Genomic DNA, 25,434 nt, shown 5'->3' on the forward strand with positions numbered 1-25,434 from the left:
AGTATTTTCTGAGTAAAAGAAATACCGCATAATCTGTAAAAGATCAATGAAAAAACATTTAGAAAAATTATCACCATTAAAAAATAGTTTTTACTATTATTTAATAACTTTTGAGTACACAGTGATGAAAAATTAAGCTGAAAGAAGGTACAAAAATGCTGGTTCCATTATAATTGTGGATAAATTTTAGACATTGATTTAGTTAAAATTACATTTTAGCAGTAAATAAACGTTATTTCTTGAGTCGAATACTGTGAACACTCGTAACTTACCGACGACTAATGATAAAGTTATTTTCCGTTAATCACGAAATAAAATTAAAAAATACAGGAATTATTTTCTTCATAAGAACTACATGAACCTTGCAATTCTAAACTTTTCTATTCGAATTTAGTTGCAAGTCTGAACAAAAATGTTTGCTTTTTGGTGTCTTTTTCTATATGGAATAATTCAAAATGATACACCTTCCAGTGTAGGTAGAGTCAATCTATTTTTATTACATGGAACTGTACTTTTAGGAATAATTTTTTTCAACATTGACTTTTTTTTTGTCAACTGCATATTAGCTAGTAGTAATCATTTTTTAAGTATCAGCTTCTGACTACTCTGAAAATGTCAAACTTTAGGATAATGTAAAGCAGAATATTTTAGAGGGACGATGGTATGTGGTAGTACACATGTGCAGATCCTGTAACACTATACTATTATTGTGTTATAATTTTCTAGGATACTAAACAAAAACAAGTAATGAAACAGTAACTACTGTATGGTAGTTAGTGTTTAAAGTAATTGCAATATCGCTGAAATAGATTCTTATGAATTATTATTGTACTTTTTTTTTCTATTATTATAACTTTATCTTCTAGAGAAGTTAATAGATCAGATATTAATGCTACATAGTGTGACGATACTTTTTCACGGGGGTAGGTGTACTAAGTATGCACTTTCCTCCAGGACACTATTTTACTAAGTAATATTCCTGAATTGCTTATGAAAACGATTAACAACAGGTGCCAAGTTATTTTCAATCGCCAGAATCACTAATCTGGCTAAACTCACATCTAAAATCTAAAAATTTCAAAGCTAGACAAAACTTATAACTTATCTCAAATAACCATATACAAAACTAAATATCAGATCAATCCAAAATCATAAATCTATCTCAACTCAGATGCAGCTGGTAAATATGTCCTGACAGAGGATCTCTTGGAGCTCAGTTATGGTGATTGTGGAAATAGGGCTGGGTTTGGCAAAGGAATTCGTTGGTTTCACTCTAGAAAAATTACCAATACAATGAATGAAATGATGGAATAAATGGATCATCGTTATTCTGTAGCAATTCTGCATTTACAATGAAAGAAAGATATTTTACAAGCGAATTACTCACACTGAAGTTCTGGACGTTCTGCAATTTCATCAATCAATTCAATTTCTTTTCATAAAACTTCTTGTATTATCAAATCTCAAATACAATCAAATTTTATCCTCGAAGTGACTTTAAAACCTGAAGCAAAATCATCAACATACCTTCAAACGAAATCTAAACATCTAAATTGAACTTAAGAACTAAACTAAAACATAAGAGTCAACCAGGGGTAGAAGATCAATCATTGTATATTATGAATCTGAAATTTCATTCTACTACTAAAAACCGTATAAAATGGACTCAATACGACTTATAGAAATTGCAGAAAATAGTTAGGTGCTGTGAGAATCTCACCACAAGACAATAAGTGGCGATGCATCGACCTACAGTTGCATGATCATAAGTTGATCAAAATCAATTTGTAGCCGTCAAACGTTAATCCAACTTTTTGTCTAAATGGACGATATGTGATGTTAGAAACTATCACTAATAGTTGGAAAATGAAATTCTTTACCTGTTTAAGACATGCCTTTGTTTGGGTTAGGAAATCTCACCTGATAATTGATTGATTTGGAAAGATGAGTACCACCTTAAGAATGCCCCGGCATGCAGATTCATAATCTCGAAGTGTTAAAATATAAAAAAAATATCAGTGCTCTGCAGTGGTCTAGGTGTGACCCGAAAGGTCTACACGACCAACTTCCCAGTGGAAAAAATGAAAAAACAATTCGAATAAAACCCGTTTCCATTTTTTATAACAAATGGATTATTAATTATATACGAAATGAGTGTGTTTTTATTTATTTGATATGATTAGTTACTATATTTCAGTAAAAGAAAAAATTATGCGTTAGAAGAATTCAAATATACCTCATGGATCCTTTTTTTTTATTATTTACAACGAATTTCATTGTTATACGCGAAAAAAGTATGTTTTCATTTATGTCATACGGTTGGTAATATTTTTTCAGTGATAGAAAAAATTATGCGTTAAAAGTACTCATATATATAGAATAGATCCCTATTTTTATTGTTTATAACATTTTTAAACTTATTATTTGAATATTACCGTGATCAATAATTATTTGTTAGTAACAATGTTTAATTGTTATGGACACAATTCCATATTATTAACAATTATTCTTGACTATTGTAGCGTCTTTAATGCTTTTTTTTCAATCCTGACACGAGTTTAAAATTCTTTCATTGCTGATTTTGTTTTTAAAAATTAATTTTTTTCATGAAATATTGTCATGATATTTTTATACAAGTATTCTAATCATTTAATATTCACATTTTTTAAAAGGTCTTGAGATTTTGTCTAAAAAAAAGTATAATTTATATATTGCAAAATTTATAAGCAACTGGCGAAGGCAGTCAATGTTTTAGAAAAATTGACAAAGTAAGTGATGTTACATGTTAAAAAAATTAAATCATTAAACATGGAAAAAATAATCGTAAATATTCATTAAATGAATTTTCAAAGTCCATAGTAACACTATTACATTAACTTCTTAATGAAAAAACATTCCTCGGATTTGACAATAGTGATCATAGTGACGATAGTTTAAACAAAATTGACTATAATATTATAGTTAGCACAATTGGGATTTGACATATTCACTACTGACCTCGGGTGTCGTAAATAAAAAATAGAATAGGCCGCCATTTAGTTTATTTGTAACTCATGCTCTCTTCATATAAAACTGTCAATTGATCAATATTTACATTCGAATTCTTAAGAAATTGATGTCTCGACTGGTGTCACACCTGCTAAAAATATTTTTTATATACAAGCAGAGCTTATGGTAGTCGAGCTAGTGATCAAACAATATTTAAATAAAGTGAATTGATATCATTGCCAGAATCTGGAGATGCTCTTATGGTAGAAGAAGGTTCTAAAATTGATGAAATTTGTCAAGTCTGTCGATGGAAACTTTACCAATCACTATTTTCGCAAGATAAAAAACAACTGTTAGAGAGTATATCAGCGGCGAAAATCGCTTGAGAACATGTACATGTGAAGACGTCTAATCAGTGAATTAAAACATTTCAAATTCTTGGTTAGACGTTGCCTGTCAATCTCATACCGCTTGTTGAGGATGTTTTAACTGCAATACGTACAATCGTGAATCTTAATGCTCCTACATAAAAAGATAACAAGTTTTTAGTACAATTAGACAACAGTGAATCATGTAGTTCTTTTTCAATATTATTTCTCATCAATTTCTCTAAAATATAAATTGTAAAGTAACTAAAACTAATTTTTTTGTAAGTTGATAACATTGATTATCAGTATTATCTATGTATATTACAAACATCGTCATTATTGATGTCACTACTATCACACTTTTTAACAAAATGACTATCATCACTTTTTAACTTCCCAGTGGGAAAATATAGTAATGGGTTCGATTTTGCGAATCCTGAATTTTAATATATCTCCACGTTTTTAGATCCCTAGAGTCAAATATGATCGTTTCCCAGTGTACGTCTGTGTGTGTATATGTACGTACGTTCATTAGAAATTTTCCTGGTCGATTATCTTGAAAACAAAAAATGTTACCGACGTGGGACTAATTGCATTTAACGCGTAATTACGTAACTCAAAACTGATTAGATTTTCAGCGAAATTGGTCGAGCCATTTTTTTTTGCAAAACCAAAAACTAGCAAACATGGAAAACATTCTAAACTTTGCAAATATATACATTATACTTTTTTTTAGACAAAATCTCAAGACCTTTTAAAAAATGTGAATATTAAATGATTAGAATACTTGTATAAAAATATCATGACAATATTTCATAAAAAAAATAAATTTTAAAAAACAAAATCAGCAATGGAAGAATTTTAAACTCTTGTCAGAATTGAAAAAATAGCATTAAAGACGCTACTATAGTCAAGAATAATTGTTAATAATATGGAATTGTGTCCATAACAATTAAACATTGTTACTAACAAATAATTATTGATCACGGTAATATTTAAGTAAAAAGTTTTAAATTGTTTTAAACAATGAAAAGAGAAATCCATATTGTTCTGACTGTGAGTCGGCTGAGTGAGAAGTCGGGAATTTGTGGACTGTATTTGTTAGGATATTTGGATGATAGAACAATCGGGACTTTTGAACGGTGTAAATGAGTTGGCTGACACTAATTAACAGTAACAGTAACAGTTCACGATTTATTGAACACTAACGTAACAGTAACAGAAAAATGACGATAAGAGAGTCTGTCTGATAATTATGAGATAAATTCACTGAAAAACAAAGTCTTTGAATTGTTTGCAAAATATTGAGTTCACTGAAATTTCACTTAGAGAGGTCACTGATGAGTAGAGGATCGCAGGAAAGTTGTAAGTTTCCCTGTACTGGTCTTTGCACCAGGAGTAGTCTGAATTTCATTGTGTTGGCGTCAGCCACACAGACACAAGAGAGTTGCTCGTGTGTAGATCTCGTGTGTGTGTCTGTCCATGAGGCCGTGAGGCGCCGAAGCTGACATCATTCGCGCCTTTTGTAAGAAGGTGCTGATGCGGACCAACATGAGCTTACTGATGCAAGCGTTTTCTCTGCTAATGCTCTTTCTTTATATTGAAGAAAAATTTCATCAAGGAAAAATTCAGGCTGTTCAGAGCCCGTCCTAAGAGATCATATAACCTAGTGATAAGGCCTATGTTAATCATCAACAAAAAGATGCTGACGGCCATGTAATGTTGTATGTCTCTTGAAACTTGTATAACATAAAAATAGTAGTTACTTCTTATCAAGGGACATTCATAATTATGGACCAACGCTGGAAACATCATTGGACTTCAATTATTTGTGGTCCTACAGGTTGTGGTAAAACTTTTTGTGAAAAGATTCCTTCGTACCATACATCACGTGAGTACTACACGTTCCTTAAAAAAAATATTTCATTATGCTGAATGCCAAAAAGATTATAATAATTATCCAAAGTTTCTTCCTCCTGAATCTAAAGAAAAATTGCCAGCTAGCAACGATTATACAGCTGATCATACACCGAAAATGATTATTGACGATCTTATGCACGAATCATCAAGCAGTACAATTATTGATTTTTTCACAAAGGGTAATCATCATTTTAATTTGAGTGTTATGTTTATTACATGAAACTTATTCCATCAGAGAAAAGGACAACGTGACATTTCTTTAAATGCTAACTGCATTGTAATTTTAAAAAAACCTTGTGATCGTTCACAGATCCAGCATTTAGCACGGCAAGTCTTCTCAGAAAATATACGCTTTTTTCAAGGAATATATTATTATGCAAAAGCTCAGCCACATTGTTACTTATTGCTAGACTTGAAACAATCAACATCTGAAAATGGTTAATTCCGCACATGTATTTTTCCAGAGGACCCGAGGTATTACGTTCATGTACAACGCAAACCCATAATTAAGAGCACACATAATCACAATTAACCAGTTCTAAATCAGTGATAGCGTTAAATGCATCACGCAAGAAACGAGCAGCAATACTCAGTGCTTTATTCTATCTAAATGTGCTCTCAACATTTTACGCGGCAACGTGTCATTGACAGCAGATCCAAACAGTAAATTAAAACGGTACGTTACTCTCTTACGGCGCTTAACTTTACGTGGAAGTGCTAAGGGGAAAAAAAAGATCATTTTACAAAAAGGTGTGGTTTATTACCGATTCTTTTAGCACCTATTCTGAGGCAGCTTAGTATCAAAGTTGATTACTAGTGAAAAATGGAACATGCTAAAAAAATGGTTTTAATACCTAAAGAGATCATGAAAAATGTTCAATCGCGAGAAGTGGAATGCCTATTCACAAGTGCTGGAAAGGTATTTGCGGTTGATCAACAATGTAAGCCGTTCTGAAAGAGGGCAGCATTTGACTCAAACCGACAATTCAAAATCGTCGACATATGGTGACGGAACAGGGGAATCAATGCATAAATCACCTGATCATAATATTGATCAAACAGTAATTGATAGAGTGCCGAAGAAATTCCAGTCAAAAACGAAACTACTCTATAGACACTCAAAAAACATGCCCGACAATGTTATCTCGTGAGATAACATAGGTTTTGTTAGTGTTGATGGACGAGTTATACCAGAATCTAGTATTATAGATCTTTTGAATGACGCCATAAAGCTAGGAAAAATAAATTAATATATAGGAAGAGACCAGTTTGTATATGTTATTCATAACGGCTACGTGCCACGGAAGTACGTAGTAACGTCCACGCCGACAGGTGTATCACAAAGATGACGGCTTATCATACCGGATATAATAGCTGAAGGCTCTCCATCAATGGAATCACAAAGCGAGTTAGAACCTCCTGATGCTGTTAATTTTTTGAGTGCTCGTAGCAATAAATCCCGAATAGGTTCAGGAGTTTCAAAGCAAGAGTGTAAACATGAATGGTCAAAATTTCTGTTTAAGTAATGGCCGCTCTTAAAAAGATATATTACAGTCCTGAACATCCGGCAGGTTTTGCTGGTGCAAACCAATTGCTTAATTATACAAAAAACATACACAGGGATGATGTGAAAAATGGCTAGAAAATCAAGATGCTTACACGTTACAACGCCCAACGAGGCATCGTTTTTCAAAGCGCACATATAATGTTTCACATGATGACGATGTATCAGAAGCAGATGTAGTTGATCTACGTAATATTGCTACTTAAACTGATAACAATAAATATTTATTAATTGTTATTGATGTTTTGAATAAATTTGTATGGGTTAAACCATTACTTAACAAAACAGAATTTTGCTGTTGCTCAAGCAATGGGGGGAGGGGGGTATTTTCAGATGTAGTAATAAGAATGTAAAGAATTATTGCACATATTACAGACAGATCGTGGTAAAAAATTCTTGGCCTACCAAGCCATGCTTCCCCCATCCGAAGTACGGAAATTAAGTACCTCGCCCCTTTGGGCATAACTTTGGGAAATTATAACTCTACTCTCTTCGTGATGGCATTTCCCGATACGCGTATACCTGCACCTAGAACAGGCACAGGGATACACGTAACAAGCCCGAGGCTTTACACTATACCACTACGAGTCCGACCACAATTGGCCAGTTGTACCTAGGCCTACATGTCATATTGTGACTTTGCAGCCACGAGCCTAGGGCTTGGAATTTGACCTCAATAATCTTCAATCTGCCTCCGTTGTTGCGAGACGTATCTTAAGGGTAGAAGTATCTATGCAACCCCGGAGGCCCAGACGGGACGCCTAACGCCACGCAGAGGCCGCCCCTCGAGGTAGATGCGCGAGCGTGCGCGACAACTCCGACGATGCCTCTTTCTGTGCGGTCGCAAGCGTCAGCCAATCTTTAGCGTTACATAAATCGCTGTTGGTATGGAAGTCTCGCTGCCGTGATTCGGTGCGTATCGGCACCAAGCTTGTTGATGCGCTGGTATCTATGGCGCAGTCTATAGACATTACGTTTTTACGCTTCAGGCGGGACAGACAGTTATTCCACCAAGGATTCGCTTCCCTTGGCACTTTACGTCGCGGCATGGACTTTTCGCAAATGTCCGTTAACTCATCTGCGAAAGTGACAGCGAATCTGTCAATGTTTATCGGAGAGTCCAGCAATGGTCCTGCAGAAAGAGTGCTCTTTAGCTTGGTTATCAGCTTACCGAAGGCTTCACAATCGGAATCATTCCTTGGAGTGGGCAAGCTCGTATCGCGACGCGCGGTGGGGACGGACCGATGGCGATCGCGTCGCCAGGTTCGGAGACCAGCTGTTAGCGGGAGCGCCAGAAGACAGTGCGCGCAAGGCCAACCAGACACACCTTCGAACGTTTCGGGTCTCAGCGGGTGCTGAGGTGTCCAAATTCCAGGGTCGTCTCCTCGATCCATTCCAGTTGTTGGTGTGAATTCCAGTTGTCTCTTGCAGCCTTTTTGGCTTCACGCGTAAATAATTGCTCTGCTGCAAACTCCGAATGGGGCCGGTTTGACTTTCGGATATTTTATTGAGAACGCCTGATTTCATACTTGCTTTTGTTGCCTTAAGGGCGGCAGTCCCTGTGATACGTATTGTATCGGGATATGTATTGTTTCTGAACAACATCAAGTTACTAGGGTGGTCAGTTTATGTGCATTCCTAAATCGAAATGATACATTTCATGGTAGTATAATAAGACATAGTATAAGAATAGAAAAATTAGACAAGTGCCATGGCGTGCTTTCATTGCTACGTATTGCTTTCTGGTTAAATGAAAAAAAAGAAAATAGGGAACGTGCTGGGCAAGCCACCATTTTATTGACATGACAACATGGTATTCCATGGTACGAAGACTCTTCATCAATAAAAGCTGTATACAATAATTTACGGTCTATTACACAAAATGCTGAGCAAATTTATACACGAGGCTTTGTGCAAAAATGCCTATTAAAAACGGTTGTGTGTAAAAAAATTATAAATATCGACGACATGTTTGATAAACCGTCATCAACTGTCCCGTCAACCGTGGAGGTCGTTTGTTCATATCACTCTGCTCTGCCGTACGTGTTTGCAGGCCACTGTTCAATGTCAGCAGTTTATTAGTACCGTGGTTGGCTACAAAATAATTCATCAATGTGCCTTAAATCTTCAGTCACTCCAACAGTCGAGCAAAATTTAAATTGCGCCGATAATGACTGCTAAGCATGTAATGAATACGCTGCAAATTATAGAATCTCTTCAGTACATCTCGGCTCATACAATAGGTATATATCCAGCAGACAAGATTCCGAAGATGTGGACGAAACCAACAGTATTTATAGTTAATACCGATGACCAGAAACAACCAGGGCATTATTGGCTGCCATGTACGTCAAACGAGATGACATCGGCTGCTACTGCGACAGCTATGGACTGCCACTAATTATTCAAGAATTCCTCAGGAGACTTCGAAACAATTACCGATACTTCGTGCGTCATCCCTAGCTGGGCAAGACTGAATGTCAAAACAGCGTTCAGTTAGCCTGAATCGGACTCAATCTTGCCACGCTCCAGCTTTACCCCTATAATGCTCGAGCGGGGTAACATCACGTCTGCTCACGTTATACTAGCCAAGAGACATACCACCGTGGTCAACCGCTAAATGGCTAATCAAGACTCCTTAGCCGAACCGCGTTAGGTGCAATACTTCCTGTCAGCTCTGATAATTTAAAAAAAAATTTGGTCATTTAAATTGAATTACATTATTATAATTAAATACAACTTCAATTTCAATGTATATATTTAAATTACCAAACGATTAAGATCTTTTAAATTCATTACCCTGATCTATGATTCTGCCTCCCTCGCAACGCTACACGGCTACCCCCACGCCTCGTGAAACCGCTCCGGCTGACACAAATTCATCCCTACTTTGTGATGGGGATGGAAGTAGGGTCCACCAAAGCGGCAGCATTCTACGGACATTAGTAACTTCCTGTATAAAAAAAAAGGTATTGTATGGGAACAAATAAAAAACTTTTAATAAAACATATACAGCAGACTTACAGATATAAAATAGCGTAATTTACTATTAGGAAAATTAGATTTTAATGGCATATCGTCTTCTTTTTTACTTCTAGAACTGTACAACTATAAAAAAGTACCATTACACTTCAGTAAATTATTAAATATTAAATACTACATCAGTCATATCTAATGAATAAATATATGTGTAATAGTAGTAGTGAATATTGCTGTGTAGTCATTTTTTATGCAAAATCAAAAACTGAAAAAAAATAGTAAACTACGGAAACTTTACGTTATGAATTATACATTTTTACGATAGTATTTCGAGACCTTAAAAAAACATGATTACTGAATGTTAGGAATAATTATATAAAGAATATGACATCAATATATCATCACAAAAATAGTTTTAAAAACAAAATCAGCAATTAAAAAATTCTAAAACTATGTCAGTATTGTAAAATTGTATTGAAGATGCTATAACAGGGAATAATTATTGTTAAGAGTATAAAAAATTGGGTATATAACAACTGATTATTGTTAACAACGAATGATTGTTGATCATAATAAAAAAGTAAATAACATATAGTTTTTTCAGTCTTAACACTGGAAAGTTGGTTGTAAGGACTTTTCGGGTCATAGCCCGACTACTGCAGAGCATTGATATTACTCTTTTCTTTCGTTACGCATTCGCGTATTCTCTCTCTCTCTCATGCATGTTTTAAAACTATCAAATTTTTACATGACTACAGACGAGATTGAATAAGTAAGAATATGACAAGAAAGGTGACGAAATGAATGAGAGAATAAAAGAGAGAGAATATAGGAAAATAAATAAGCGAATAGATAAGAAAATAAACGAAATAATGAATAAAATAATGAAAAATATGTTTTCTCGTCTATTCTCCCATACCCTTCCTCATACAGCATCTCATTTATTGTCTTTTTTATTTTTCTATCTAGAGTAGCGGTAGATACTCGGCGCCGAGTGCACATTCACCTTTTCCCTCTCTCTCTCCTTCTCACTAGCGCGCTCTTTCCCCCATGAGCGCCGAGGCTACCGACTATACTCTATACACGAAAAATTTTGTGTGACGTCATCAACGCATCTTTATATGCAAATATCTTTATAATTGCTACATATTATGATTTCATATTTAATAGGTAGTTATCTTATATCATGAGCTTTCAATTAAACGTTAAACGAGAATTTTTTATTAATTATTAACGGAGTTATAAATAAGCCACGCCCCTAACAGCGATATTTCTGCTATTCAAGATTTTTTCGCTCGCTGTTTCACTCTACTTAATCGAGCGCTCTATCATGTGTTCTCTCTTACTGAATGTGTCTTTTGTCACTTTCTTTCACATTGGGCTCCCTACAGTGCCCTCTTTCTTGCGTTATGTATTGTTATCACTCTCTTTCACGTTAACCTCGTGATATTTCCTTCTCTCTTGCCTAACCAAGAGACATCTATGTTCTGAATAATGAAAAATGTTTCCCGCGTGTTGTATATCGATTTGAATAAACTTTTTTAGGAATTATTGGTAAAGAAAAGTTTTAAATGATCAATGAAAAATAAGTGTTTGTCGAATAATAACAACAAAAGAATATGATTAAAAAAAGTAAAAAGTGTTTCCCGCATGTTGCATATCGATTTTAATAGATTTCATTTGGAATTATGGATAAAATGATGTTCTAGATGATTGAAAGAAAAAACAATTATAATAAATATCCAAAATTGTTATAAAATTTGTGGTTGGCTTTAAATAATGTCTTATTGAAATTTCCTATTTTTCACTATTTTCATAAGACATTATTTTGTTGAACTTTTTTCTATATCAGAAAAATAAAAAACTGGCTTTGCAAAGTAATAAAAGAGCAGAAAATACACCTATGTAGGATAGGAACTACCTAAAATTGTTATAAATTTTGTGGTTGGCTTTAAATAATGTCTTATTGAAATATCATATTTTTCACTATTTTCATAAGACATTATTTTGTTGAACTTTTTTCTATTTCAGAAAAATAAAAAACTGGAGAGGAAAAAAGAAGAAAAAAGAAAAACTTAAAGTCTCTAAGGTTAAGCATATGGTTTACATATTGACACCTTTAAAGAGCAAAATTACATAACAATTTTTGGGGGCTCGTCCGGGATCGCAATGATCTTCTATGGAGAAATAGTTTAAATGCCTGATAATTCTGGATCATTTAATAATAATAAAAAAGGTTATTCGTTGAGAAGTACCGGTGACCCACTATATCCTGAAGGTTTAGCTCCGCCTACTAGACCTAAAAGTTTCAAGTTTGTTGATTCGGGTATCGGTGATTTAACAAAAATATCAGAATCGAGTGAAGTCGTTACATCTGACGAGAGTGATAATAGTGACGAAACGATAAATCAAACTCAAGCTCACGTAGAGACGGAAAATTTAGATATAAATATGACGGAACAAAGGAAAATGTCTGATAATCAAAATATATCTCTCAAAGACGCGTTAATATGCATTCCTATATTTACGGGCAAACCAGAAGAATTAATTGATTTTTCAAATTGTTGTGAGGAAGCAAAATGTATGTTACCAGAGCAAGTAGAATCAAATCTCACTAAATTAATTTTTGGTAGTAAATTATCTCCTTCAGTTAAAGATGCATTAAATAAAATAACATATAGCACTGTAAATGAACTCTTAAGAGATCTTAAAAAAGTTTATGTTCCTTCTAAAAAACTTTTTCAGTTGCAAGGTGAACTAGGAAGAATGTTTCAAAAAGATGATGAATATAGTAGTAGACTTTGTTAATAGATTACGGAATAAAGCAAAAGAAATAGTAGAATGTTTCAAATCAAATAATCCGACTGCTACTCCGAATGAAATTCAAATCTATAAAGATAATACTGATAAAGCCGTAGCTCAATGTTTTGTTCAAAATTTAAGAAATGAAATAGATCAACGAATGTCTCGATGTGACAACGTCACTGAGGCCTTAGAAAAGGCAATAGAAATAGAAAGACGATTAATTGCGCGAAAAGAAATTCGTAAAGACCCAAATAGTATAAAAACTAAAGAAAATAAAAATGAAGATAAAAATAAACCCGTTAAATTTGTAACTAATAAACTAAATAACGATAAAGACAAAAGTTTAAATAATAATAGTCAATAGAAACCAAAGATTATTTGTTATTCATGTAATAAACCTGGTCATATAAAGAAAAATTGTCGAGAGAAAGATAATAATAATTCAAGAGGAAATTGTCAGCTTTGTAATAAAACTGGACATACTGCTAAAAATTGTTTTAAAAATCCAAATAGAGTTTCATCAAACGTAAAATGTCAAATTTGTGAAAAAAATGGTCATATTGCTAAAACGTGTCGATTAATTAATCATTCGAATGAAAGTAATCAAAGTAAATCTTGTAAATTTTGTAAAAAATCTGGTCACGACATTTCCACTTGTTTCCGTCTTAAAGCTAAAAAATACGACGAACAGGAAAACTCGAATGTGTCTCGCCAGATGGGCGCGGGGTCAGAGGCACTTCAAAAGCGTCCAGTGTTATTGACTTTCGAGGAGGAAACCGAAAACGAGTACTAATCATGAGCGTGAAATTAGAAAATTTAGACGATCTACCGTATATTATTGTAGGCAAAACAAATAAAAATAAAGATGTAATTATGATAATAGATTCAGGAGCTTCGCCGAACTTACTTAAATTTAGCTATGTAAATGATCCGACGACAATTGATAAAAGTAAAATTGTTGAATTGCACGGTATTGCAAATGTACCAATAAAGACACTCGGAAGAGTAAAAGTTAAATTATTTAATAAAGAGACTGTATGTCATGTGATTCCTGATACTTTAGGTATTCCGCATGCAGGTCTCGTAGGATCTCGATTTTTCGCAACTCATGGGGTAAAAATTGATTATAAAAATAAAGTAATGAAAGTAGATAATATTAAATACCCATTTAAAAAAGCTAATAGAGTCGAGGATGGAGTGATGTATATTCCCCCTCGTAGTGAGTCAACCTTTTTCGTAAAAGTTAAAAATAAAAATATTGTCGAAGGTTATGTCCCAAGATTAAAAGCGTGTAAAGGCGTATTTTTGGGAGACTGTTTAGTACGTGTTAATGATGGTCGTGCTTATATGCAAGTTTTTAATACGACTGAAAATGAAGTGGGATTGAAAATTCCTACTTTATTTATACAGTCAGTAGAGAATTTACATGATCCTAAAATTGATCAAGAAGACTGTTTGAACAGAAATTGTGGAATTGAAACTCAATCAGATTTTAATAAACTAAATTTTAAAGATTTTAATGTGGAAAAAATTTTGTCAATTGTTGAAAATTTTGAAAATGATAAAAGATTTAAAAAAAATTATAAAGTTATTAAGATTAAGCCATTTAGGCGAAGAAAAAAAAAGTTGAAAAATTTTTAAAAAAAAATATGCAGATCGGTTTCATATTCCAGATGAACCACTAGGGTCAACAGATGTATACAATCATAAAATACCTACTACTTCAGATATTCCTATAACAGTGAAACAATATCGTACACCTCAGTTTTTGGAGACAGAAATTGAAAAACAAATTAAGGAGGAACTCGACACAGGCATTATTGGGCCTTCTGAGTCTCCTTATAATAGTCCAGTTTGGATCGTGCCTAAGAAACGAGATTCGCAAGGTAATAAAAGATGGCGAGTCGTTATAGATTACAGAAAATTAAATGAAAGAACTATTACTGACGCTTATCCATTACCAAATATTACTGATATTCTTGATCAATTAGGAGGTTCAATGTATTTCTCTGTGTTTGATTTAGCTTCCGGATATCATCAGATTAAGATGGATCCAAAAGATAGCCATAAGACGGCGTTTTCAACTCCACAAGGACATTGGGAGTTTAAACGTATGCCGTTCGGGTTAAAAAACGCACCAGCAACGTTCCAAAGGTTAATGGATACGGTTTTGACTGGGTTGCAAGGTATATCGATGTTTGTTTATTTAGATGATATTGTAGTTTTCGCGAAAAATTTGGATGAGCATGGAAAAAGAATTGATGATTTAATGCAACGTTTACGTAAAGCTAATTTGCAATTGCAACCAGATAAATGTGAATTTTTACGCAGTGAAGTAAATTATCTGGGTTATATTATTAGTAATAAAGGGTTAAAACCTGATCCATCAAAATTAGATGCGTTTAAAAATTTCCGGTACCGAAAACGCAAAAAAATATTAGAGCTTTTCTGGGTCTAACTGGATATTACAGAAGATTCATTGAGAATTTTTCAAAAATTGCAAAACCATTAACGCGTTTATTAGAAAAGAATAGAGATTTTAAATGGTCTCAAGAAGCACAGAGTGCTTTCGAGATATTAAAGGAAGCTTTATGTAGAGCTCCAGTATTACAATATCCAGATTTTTCGAAACTATTCATAATTACAACAGATGCTTCAGGCATTGCTGTTGGTGCAGTTTTATCTCAAGGGGAAATAGGTAAAGATAAACCTATTGCTTATTATTCCAGAGCGTTAAGAGGCGCTGAGTTGAAATATGATACATATGAAAAAGAAGCTTTGGCTATTGTTCAGGCTGTTAAAAATTTTAGGCCTTACATCTATGGGCATAAATTCACGTTAGTTACTGATCATAAACCATTGATCTGGTTTCAAGCTGCAAAAGAAGCAAACGCAAGAGTTCTTAAATGGCGTTTAAAATTAGCGGAATATGATTATGATGTTGTATATAAACCGGGAAAAATTAATTTGAACGCGGATGCATTGTCGCGAAATCCGGTAGAAGTTGTAAATGTTACTACTCGTGCTCAAGCAAAAGTAGGAAATGAAAAGAAAGATTGCTCCGATCTCGAATTGCGAATGAACAATAAAGTCAGTGATTTAAATGATTTATCAGAAAAATCGTCAAAGGAAAAAGAAAACGGTAATGTTACTCTCAAAAAGAAAAGGGGTAGGCCGCGAAAAGGAGTCGTAGACACGGATGGAGCTATGCTCAAGAAAAGAGGTAGGCCACCGAAAAAGGTGTTAGACTCTAAAGAACCTGATAATGTAAATACTCAAGGTATCTCTAGTGATGATGATACGAGATTTGCTGGTTCTGGAAATCCTCATGATTCTGACTCCGAGTCTGAAGTCGAGTCGGACAATGAATCGGATGATTCATTGGAGGATGTAGCTGTTGATGAACAAAAATTTAAGAAAATCAGGTCGAATATTATTTTATCGAAAGAATTATTTCAGTATAGAAAGCATAATTTAGTTTATTTTGTTGATGAGAGTGGACATCCTTGTGATGAGGGCTCTAAGAAATTAAAAGACCTTAATAAAATGTCTATAATTAAAGCTCCTAGAGTAGGGAGTATTTATTCGTTCAAGGTTAATCGAAAAGTTCATTTTGCATGTATAATTCGTGAATCGAAAGGAGAATCTATAATTCGAGTAAAAAGTCATTTAGGACGATGTTTGGTCAATTTAAAAGTCATGTTAAAAGAAAAGAATATTGAAACAGTTTCAGTTGCTTATTCAAAGTATATAGAGAATATTCCTTGGGATGATGTTTTATCAATGATTAAAGAAATTTTTGAGAATGAAAATATAAAGGTAATTATTTGTTTAGGAACTATTAGGCACGTTCCTCCGGATGAACGTGATAAAATTTTTGCGGAAGCACACTCTTCACCCGTTGGTGGTCATAAAGGTGTGTCTAAAACATATAATAGATTAAAGCATAATTATTATTGGGAAGATTTAAAGGGCGACGTGCAACGTCGAATACAACAATGTTTAGATTGTCAATTAAAAAAATTAACTCGTGTTAAAAATAGGCAACCAATGATTATTACGGATACTCCAGGTACAGTGTTTGAGAAAATTGCAATGGACATAGTAGGTCCATTACCAGTTACATCACGAGGAAAAGAATATATTTTAACAATTCAGGATCAATTATCGAAGTATAGTGTCGCGATTCCACTTGAAAATATGACCGCGATTTCGGTTGCGGATGCATTTATTAAAAGATTTATTTGTGTATTTGGAGCACCGAAGGTTTTATTGACTGATCAAGGTCGTAATTTTATTAGTGCTTTTATGCAAAGAATAATGAAAAGATTTAAAAAAAAAGTTGCAGACAACCGCGTTTAGGCCACAATCAAATGGTTCTCTAGAGAGATCCCACCATGTGTTGGAAGAATATTTAAAACAATTCGCACGTAAAGATGACGAATGGGACGAGTGGTTAGAATTAGCCATGTTCTCATATAATACGAGTGTTCATGAAGGTACGAAATTTACACCTTATGAACTTGTTTTTGGAAAAATAGCGCGCGTTCCGACGAATGAACCTCTGCATAACTTAGATCGTCTGCCAACGTATGAAAATTATATAACAGATTTAGTGGAAAGATTAATGAACATACGTAAATTAGCTTATGAAAATCTAGTAGATTCGAAAGAAACGTCAAAGAAATATTATGACAGAAAAATGAATCCTATGGAGTTACATATAGGAGATAATGTTTTCTTAGAAAAAGGACCAAAGCCAAGTAAATTAGGTGATCATTATGATGGGCCATTTGAAGTTTTAGAGATATATCCAAATGGAAATGTCAAAATACTAATTAAGAATAAACCAAAGATAGTTCATTCTGATAGACTAAAAAAGTCGAAAATAACGATGTTCGAAGCTAAAGAACAATTGAAGAAGTCAAAAAAGCGAATAACCAAGGAGAAGGATCCAGATTATCGAAATTAATTTTTGTTGTTTTTTTTTCTTTTTCAGTAACAATGCAGGAATTCCAAATTTTGTTATTGTTGATTGTAGTTGGAGCAGTTCAAGCCATTATTGGGTATGATTGCGGTTCTAAGTCGTTAAATATGACAACGATATCTCTATTAGACATTGAGGAATGCAATGTTGAAGATGAACATGTACAAATAGCAAATGTAAACCTTTTCTTACTGCAAATCAATGAATATGATCATGTTGAAATAAAACAATGTAAAGTTGAAATAAGTAGAACGGTGCATTATTGTGGAATGCATTCTCATGTTTCGGTTGTCGATAACGCGTACATGGATTATGTCCATTCCATGTCAAGGGAAGCATGCCAGATAGCGCACGATCATGGCACGCTTCGAATCGCTAACGCAGTAATAGATGGTTTACTATTAAATACAACTACAATTAGAAACATCACCTTAGCAGGCTCATCAACTCAGAATGGAGCTTGTTCAGGTGCACAGTACTCAGATCCATACGGTACATGGAATTCTGTAGTAGTAATGGGCACTGTTCGTATTAGTTTACGATCGGCCATAGCCCGAGTAAAAACGGATTCCAATCAAATTTATTTGCCGTCCGGTTTTAAATGTAATTTAAATTCGGGAATATGTGTAGATCCCGAAGGAGGACATACCTTCTGGGATCAATTACCGCGTAGATATTGTTCTATGACAACATATTCAACGTTATATAGAGGATTAGCTCAAAGATTAGAAACTAAAAAGGAAACGATTTATACAGTTCAGTCAAAAGATACTACATTCTCATTATCTGTAATTGGAGCTGAAGACTCATGTGGTCTCAAATTATTAAAGACTGAGCATCCAAAACTTTTCATAGTTATTGGAACTTCACTCGGTCAAGTAGAAGCAACTAAAGCAGTCAACACAACAACTGATAACATGGACATTTTTCTTTATATTAATACTAAATTTATTTATGGTGAAATACACATTAGACGTCAGCTCCAAAGATTATATCATGATGTAATGATGCATAGGTGTAAGCTGGAGAAGGAGATTCTACAGAACAGCCTGGCTATTGCATCAACTCAGCCCGATGAATTCGCCTACAGATTCATGAAAGGACCTGGATTTATGGCAATTTTGGCTGGAGAAGTTATTCATATTGTACAATGTGTTCCAGTTGAAGTAAAGATTCAGCATACAGAAATTTGTTATAATAGAATACCAATATTAAGAAACAATCAAAGTTTTTTCTTATCACCAAAAACTCATATAATCACAAATCATGCAGCACAAATTCCCTGCAATTCGCCATTATTACAATTTTATAGAATTGGACAGACATGGTATAAGTTCATGCCAAAACCTGTCGAAACAGCACCGCCGATGAGTCTAAAACCAGACTCGAAAATTACTTGGGAATATAAAAACCCCGTTCATTTGGCGAGTAGCGGAATTTATACGTCCGAGGATTTGGAAACCATGAGGAATCGAATAATGTTCACCATGGAACAAGCAGCAGTATTAGAGACAGTTGCGGGAAAGGCAACCAGAGGATCTATATCAAATAAGCCATCAATTTATAATATGTTGGATGAAGAATCGTTGGAAAAATTAGCTAAGAATGCCTGGGAGAAGACCTGGGGAAGATTTGTCAGATTTGGGACTATCAGCGCAGGGTTCATTGGCGTGTTTATGGTTCTGAAAATATGTAAACTGATAATAGATACCATTGTATATGGTTACACACTTCATAGCGTGTACGGATGGTCATTAAAATTAATAGGAGCCCTCTGGGCCTCGATAACATATTTATTGGTTCATTTAGCAAAAGATAATTCAGATAAATATTCTTCACCAAATGTAAGGATGTCGGATATAAATGTTGAACGTGGAGAAGATGTTACAACAGCTGAAACTAGTTCTCCATTATATCCAGATATAGAAAATCAAAGAACAGAAATAACAACTCGAGTATTTGTCAAGTGAATAACTTTCCGCAAAATTGGCCTACTCAACTTCAATTAACTTGCAGAAGGATGACAAGAGAACCTCCAGTGAGCTGCCAAAAGGTTCTCGAAAGGGTTTTAAACCAGTTATAAAATAGGTTATCATTGTCAACCAATAGTTAGAAAGTAATTTCAAATAACTAACCATGTATGAATTGAGTGTTACTAATCCTATTGTAAAAGTTTAATTTTAAAAAGGAAAAACGTCGTACTCGATCAAATTTTGTCACTCGCACTTCCGTCTAACACGGGGGGTGTAATGTCTAAATGTATTTTTAATTATTTCATATAATTATTTAAAATATATTTTAAGAAAAGCTAAAAATGAATAGCGATAAACTTAAGGATTGAGGTTAACGATTATTACTCAAGTTATTTTTTTTGAGTTTTCCTAAGATTTCGTTAAAATAGAAAGGATTTCGAAGAATAGTTGAGGAAGTCATTTTTTAGATATTTTATTGCTTTTGGAAAACCCAAGTGGCGAAAAGCAATAAAACTCTAAAAAAAGAGTACGTGACGTAAGAAGAGCGTTAAGCTTTTCCAAAAAGGGAAAAGACCATGCGAAGGGACTTGTGCGCGCCTGAAGCAAGGGACTTTTAATCATGTCACATTCGACTAAATAAATACGTAAGGTTTGATGCATCAGTCAGTTGTCGAAAAAGTAAGATCGAGATCAGATCGTCGTGGAACATCTCTTGAAATCATTAGTCTTGAGTATTGTATTGATAATACTTCAAAGTTTGTAAATTTTTGCATGAAGTTTATTTGATCGTCAAATTATTTTTAAATTGATATTTAAATTAATTCGCGAGAAAAAGTGAATAATTGCGCTGACTGGAACATCGACTAAGGACCAATTAATTGTAATTCATCTCGACCAGAGTAAAAGAAATCATCTGTTGGTAACGTTTAAATTGTTGTTATAATTTTTCAATAATTTTCATTCAATAAAATTTTGTTATTGTTTTTATATAAATCACACATTTTTACTTTCTCTATCGAAGATCCCCTCATCCCTGTCTATTGGTCGAAAGGCTAGGACTAAAAAGAGGAACTTAAAGTCTCTAAGGTTAAGCATATGGTTTACATATTGACACATTTAAAGAGCAAAATTACATAACAATCATATTTTTCACTATTTTCATAAGACATTATTTTATTGAACTTTTTTCTATTTCAGAAAAATAAAAAACTGGCTTGGCAAAGTAATAAAAGAGCAGAAAATACACCTATGTAGCATAGGAACTACCTAAAATTGTTATAAATTTTGTGGGTGGCTTTAAATAATGTCTTATTGAAATATCATATTTTTCACTATTTCTATAAGACATTATTTTGTTGAACTTTTTTCTATTTCAGAAAAATAAAAAACTGGCTTGGCAAAGTAATAAAAGAGCAGAAAATACACCTATGTAGCATAGGAACTACCTAAAATTGTTATAAATTTTTAAATTTTCGAAATAAATAAAAATTAAATAATTTTTAACGTTGTTGTCTTGAGACAGCGCGCTCGGAGAGCGCGCGTTGTTTCTAGTAACCTTATTGAAAAAAAAAATTAATTTGGAAGAAGAAAATTTTTTTGGAAGTTTGGTGACTGTCTTCAAAATTCCACTTTGATCGCACGAAATGTTACCAAACTTCCACTTGCACGTATATATACTACTATATGAATTTCTGGTGTCTATCTGTCTGTTCGAGGTAATCTCCAAAACGGTTAATTCGATTGCGACCAAATTTAACAGATATGTTGAGGGGGTTGTTCGGAAAGTTATATGCTACTTTTTGTTAATGTGAATTGTTCATAACAATTAAATTTGTTATAAACAATTGAAAACAGGATTTATCCAATATATTTGAGATCTTTCAACGGGAAATTTTTTCTTCTACTGAAACAATGTTATCCACTGTGTAAAATGGATATAAACATACTTCTTCTGTTCGTAACATACCATTTGTTGTAAAAGAACAGAAATTGACTTTTACGATCATTCCCTTTCATCATCAGTAAGAGTGCTCCTGTAACTGGAGGAGTTACCCAGTGAACACAGAATGTAAATGTGATATAACAAGGAAGTAACAAGTTACGTAACTTTTTTGACTTATAGGTGACATAACAATTATATCAAATTTGAGTTTTATGATATGTACCTAATTGTTACTTCTATGTTACGTATCAGTTACATGGCATTGTGATTGTAGTATAACGTCACAATTGTGACGGCTATATTATGTCCTCGTGACCAAATAATGTTACTTTGAAAAAAAAGTCACAACAGTGACTCTTATGTTATGTTTATGTTATGTCGCAGCCGTTTCCTCAGTGTAACATAACATCAATAAAATGAAATAACATCAGTGTAATGTAACTTACGTTACATATGTTATATAGACACTGCGATACATGAATTATTTTGCATTGGATATAATATTTTGTTACATAACTTAGTGATGTTGCTTATATGTTTATGTATATGCTTATTTGTAATACATAACTTATGCTACATAAATGGAACATTAATAGTACATAACTTTGTTCCAAGTATACTATGGTAAATGTATACATGGATGTTATTATATATAACGTTCACGTTTTAATCTTCAATATCCGTTATTAGGTAAAAAATTAAAAAACTAATTGTGATAAATCTATTTTTTGTAACAAATTTTGATATTTCCTCAGTTATTCTGCTCCTTTTAGATTCTTGAAGAACAGAACTCATTATATAATATGGTTCTTAACCGTATATCCAACATTTATCGTATTTTTCTGTTACTTTTCTTTTTTTTATAGATTTCAAAATTATTTTGGAAGTTTGATGACTGTCACCAAACTTCCATAATCGTTGTAGGGAAGTTTGGTGACAGTCACCAAAATTCCAATTCGTCACCAAACTTCCACTTTGGTCGCACAAAATGTTACCAAACGTCCGCTTGCATGTATATATATATATATGTATATATATACTTCTACTGTTATTCAAGAGGAACGCTTCAACTTCATAGCTACAGATATTATATCAACGTTACTATGTCAGTAACACGAATGATTTGGTGATGTGAATTTACAAGTTTGTCCCCTACTAAAAATTGCTCCAACGTGCCTAAAGAAGTTTTCACTTCAAAAAGAAGTGAAATCCGCACAAAACAGGCATCTAGGAATGCCTGTAAAAACTGGCGCCAAGTCCACATTCAAGTAAAATTAGTATAAATGGAAAAAAGGTAAGATCAAAAAAACATGTGAAATCAAGTAAAACGCCAAGTTAGCTGCGTCTTTTTTCATAATTTTTTCGAACTAGCAATGTACTATTGACTTATAAAATTTCAGTTAATTTTGAAGTACAAAAAAAAAAATCTTCAAAACCAAAAAACTATGGAACTTGGCCCAATTTTTTAAATTCTTTCAACAGTTCCATATATTATAGTTCATACATAAGAACATTTGAAACTAAATTGGGCAGACTTTAAAGACAAAATTGGGCCAAGTTCCATAGTTTTTTGGTTTTGAAGATTTTTTTTTTTGTACTTCAAAATTAACTGAAATTTTATAAGTCAATAGTACATTGCTAGTTCGAAAAAATTATGAAAAAAGACGCAGCTAACTTGGCGTTTTACTTGATTTCACATGTTTTTTTGATCTTACCTTTTTTCCATTTATACTAATTTTACTTGAATGTGGACTTGGCGCCAGTTTTTACAGGCATTCCTAGATGCCTGTTTTGTGCGGTTTATTTACTGATTTGTTTTCTCATGCATGATTTTATACTCTTACTTATGCATTCTTTCGTACTTTCTCTTATTTAATCGCTTATCTAATCCTTCATACTTGTGTTTATCTTTTCTTTTTTTCATTATCTCACGGATTCCAGTGATTTTTTCATTCATTTTTTTATATTTTTTCCTCCAAACTTATCGATTTTCTTATTTATTTTTCGTTACTCTTGTTCTTACTAACGAGAAAACTTCGCGAGGTGATCACCGTCAATGTAGCTGAGGCTTCTATTTAATAATCTACGTCGAAAATTATAAACCACGTATTTTTTTCTGCGGAGAAACTTTCTGAAGGGGTAAAAATCACCCCCAAAGTTGACACCCTATAAAGGCAATTTTTAATTTTCACATATTGCTAATCGAAATTTTTTGAAACGACCTTATACGTTAAAAACAACATAAAAAATAATGAAAAATACCTGTATTTACATATTTATAAAACTTGCGAATATACATTTCGTTTTAATTAAAAATGACAAAAAATCTATAACTCAAAAACTATTATTTTTTTTCTAATGAGACCAATTTCAATCGAAAGAGCATAAAAAATTACGAGATACGTATCTTTGCAATTTTTTAAATAACATCAAAATCGATGCCAAAAGAATTATTTTTTTTTTTCGAAAGAATCCATAACAAAAAATCTATAACTCAAGAACTAAAAATTATTCTTTGATGGGATCAATTTCCCACGGAAGACTATAAAAACTTACGAGATACGCGTCTTTACAATTTTTAAAATAACATTAACAACAGTAAACAAAATCGCAATTTAAAAATTTCTAATTGTTATTGATTAATAATTGATAGTCACAATAATCACCGGAAAAAATACGTCGTATTTAGAGACTGAGTAGTTTATGATTAGTCAAAATTTTTTTTTTTTCGTTATCGTCATGTGGGCAAAAATAGACATGATTCTTATCACAGATACTGATAAACTATTTCTTCGGAAAATAATTTATGTAATTGTAATATACGGATTATTCAATGCTAGCATTTTGAACGAATGTGATATATTTTAATCATTTAAAAAATTGTAACATTATTTTTTCACATTCATCTTCAATACTGCAGTGAATGGATATTTCCGGATCTTGCATTCATTTTAATTTCGGTTAATAGTCATTATTTCATATGTGTATAAAATCGTGTGCTTGAAATAGAAATATTACTATATAATTAATTTATTAAAACTATAGTTTCACATTGTACTTTTAATTATACAATATATTACTTATACAAATTAAGCTACATCCCAGTCTTCGCAATCGAAATAACTCCGAAAATGTACTTGTTCTAAACTTTTTCTAGTCAAACGATTCCTATCATCCTAGTTGTTGAAAATAATAAGTATTTAATAGGGTTTTTACAACGAGAAATGATGAGTTGATGCAGATACTGTTTTAATTTAAAATATAAACCATCGGACATAACATATTCAGCAGTGGTATTTTTAGTAGCTATATTGTCATGAAATCTCCAGAACTCATTAGTATTCGTTTATTCTATTTCTTTTTCTTGACTACGTTTTTTTCGGTGAATTTCCTTAATCATCTTATTTATCTGATTAATTGCTTGTGAAGCATTTAATGCACTTACAAAATGAATTTTCTTGAAACGGGGATCCAATATTGTAGATAAACAAAGGAGAAATATTTGTTCCAAATTTGTGAGTTTAAAAAAATTTGCGAAATTAATTTCTCTTGAAATTTTTTTACCAATATCAGTTTCTGGTTTTATACGATTAATTGCCATTTTCATCCAACGTATTACTGCGAGAAGAATACTACATCGTATCGATTTTTCGATCAATCAATGTAAATCGCCCATCACTACTTACCATCACGTTAGTAACACCACAATGACATGTAAATAGGCAATCACGCGCCTTCAATATTTTTATTAGCGTCCATTTTATGAGCAGGCGTTCATTCCATAACTAGATTAGGAAAATGCTCATGCAGAGGATGACGTCGAACGTATCACAGTGATGACCTAATATCTAAAGTAGCAGGGTAAAATTTAATGAAAACAGCGGGCTGCAGCAGTAGAAAAGACAAAT

The 25,434-nt window shown here is 33.0% G+C and overlaps 1 protein-coding gene across 2 annotated transcripts in view; it reads left to right on the top strand.

Annotated features, from left to right (window-relative positions):
• LOC118071034 (neuroligin-1-like) overlaps nt 1–25,434 on the top strand; it is a 267,425-nt gene that overhangs the window by 108,226 nt on the left and 133,765 nt on the right. The gene's annotated exons all lie outside the window — the stretch shown is intronic.

This window comes from Chelonus insularis, unplaced genomic scaffold, assembly GCF_013357705.1.
Source record: "Chelonus insularis isolate UGA/USDA-ARS -01 unplaced genomic scaffold, ASM1335770v1 contig_71_pilon, whole genome shotgun sequence".
Lineage (NCBI taxonomy): Eukaryota > Metazoa > Arthropoda > Insecta > Hymenoptera > Braconidae > Chelonus > Chelonus insularis.